The sequence below is a fragment of the Sinocyclocheilus rhinocerous genome, unplaced genomic scaffold, assembly GCF_001515625.1.
Source record: "Sinocyclocheilus rhinocerous isolate Xijiao unplaced genomic scaffold, SAMN03320098_v1.1 scaffold3526, whole genome shotgun sequence".
NCBI lineage: Eukaryota > Metazoa > Chordata > Actinopteri > Cypriniformes > Cyprinidae > Sinocyclocheilus > Sinocyclocheilus rhinocerous.
In genome coordinates, this window is record NW_015653006.1 from 316,209 (window position 1) to 318,436 (window position 2,228).

The following is a 2,228-nucleotide window of genomic DNA, read 5'->3' on the forward strand; positions in this document are numbered from 1 at the left end:
TAATTGATCGATAACCAAAAATTCTGATAAAAAATTTGCCTTCCTAATATAAGGTGACATTTGACTCCTTAAAGTGACTTACAGGGGTATTTTCTTTTTACCTTTGTAATGGCATCATTTTCATCTGTCAAATTCAAAAATGTATGTTTATAAGCTTTTTAAAATTTATATTTAAAACAATATAATAAGTAGAATAAGACAAATAAGTTACCAATCATATGAAATTAGTATTAATAAAAAATTAATTTGTACTACAGAGGCAGCACAGAAGAACACAAAAGTGCCTTGTAGGTACATTTTCAGACGTTTAATGAGGTTCAGAGGTGGCATGAGTGCAATTAAATTCATAAATTCATGTGGAGATTAATGTTTTAAATATAAAATTTTGAATACAGAAACATTAAATGATTTAAATAACTGAAATTATACATTAAAATGAAACAAAATCTGCCAGCAGGTGGCGGCAAGTCACTGATTTTATCACTGAAGAATTCATTCAATTGAATGGCTGAATCATTCAGGAATGAAGCGACTGTCTTTATGAATGGGTAATCATGAGTCACTGACTCACTAGATTCTTTCAAAAACGCACTTTTATCCATGAATGAAACATCGCTGTGTTTGCCTTTAGAAATGCGCAGCGGCTCAGCTGTTACTTTATTTGGAACTATTTTCTTTGAAATAGAGCAAAATCAGGCAGTAATTGTTTATTGCAGTGTTTCCCAACCTTTCTTTAGTCGCGGCACCCTTTGGAAATTTTAACAAATTTGTGGCACCCTACAAAATTAATTTTGTCACAATATTTGAATTTCTAACTTCGATATGATACTTTGAAAAGTATAGATATTCGGTACAGCAGGGAAGAACTGCAGAATATACTGTCATACAGATATGAACAGTTGTATTAAATCAATATCACATTTGCAAACACCCTTGATTATTAAAAGCTGTCACTCTCCTTATCGCGATCTGTGGGCGCACAGAAAATGAGAGCGCGCGCGCGAGTGAGTTCAAAACCAGACTCAAAAGACTCAAAAGCACGTGCAAATGATACGTTCCATCATCTGTCATCACGTTATAAGCGCGGAACCTGCAGGAATTAGTAGAATTGTTATTAATAGCCGCAATCCTGAGCCAAATTTTAAATTCTGCACTGTGTTCTCTGCTAATAACCCGTCTGTGAATGATGCGAGCGGTGTCACTATGTTGTCACTGAGAAGCTGCAGCCGTGGCCGGGAATGATTTTTGGTGTGCCGGCAGAATTATTAATAGCCGCAATCCTGAGCCAAATTTTAAATTCTGCACTGTGTTCTCTGCTAATAACCCGTCTGTGAATGATGCGAGCGGTGTCACTATGTTGTCACTGAGAAGCTGCAGCCGTGGCAAGGATGATTTTTGGTGTGCCGGTGTCGTGCCGAATTCTGCACCCTACCAGATAAAGCATCCCCTAGTATTGGTAGGTTTAGGAGTAGGTGTGGGGGAGGGGTTAGGATTAGGGGTGGGGTTGGGATTAGGCAATCAGGTAGCGATTTCAATGAGGGGATGCATAATCTGGAAGGGGTGCAGAATTCGGCACAACACCAGCAGAACAACAACAATGCGCTACATGTTTCTTTTCCACTCATTTTTTCCAGTTGACGGCAATCCGTCGTAGCGACAGAAAACTTTAATCCCTGTGTTTATTTACTTTCATTTTTAGTTTAGTGAATTGAACTTCTGCTTTACAAAGCATTATTTTTGTTTTTAGATTTGAATGTTACAATGTTAGAATGTAATGTGATTTTAGCCCCTTTTTTGCACATAATGGATAGCATAGCCTATAATTTCACTATATTTGTTTTCATTGCCTTTAATATAAACATTGGGCAGGATGTTTAAATAAGAAAATAATTTTTTTTTATCCAAATAGAAAATGTAGAAAATATTGATATATATACACCATATATTGCATTTCAGCCAAAAAGTACTGAGATATGATTTTTTTGGCCATATCGCCCAGACCTACACAGCATCTATTCTGCATTCTGCTAAATGGACGTTTGTGGTCATTAGGGCCTTTCGCACCGCTTTAGTTCCAGAACTAAATGTACAGTACTAAAGTACTGGGACGATTTTGCGCGAACTATTTCCCAGTACCATTTAAAGGGTTGCATTCGCACCGACAGTGTGTACTAAGAAGTGACGTAAGCCGGTCGACAGCGACTTCATTTGTGCGCGGCGTTCAACAA

General features: G+C 37.3%; 1 protein-coding gene across 1 annotated transcript in view; it reads right to left on the minus strand.

The window, feature by feature from the left end:
* Window positions 1-2,228, minus strand: part of srp68 (signal recognition particle 68) — a 57,867-nt gene that overhangs the window by 27,729 nt on the left and 27,910 nt on the right. The gene's annotated exons all lie outside the window — the stretch shown is intronic.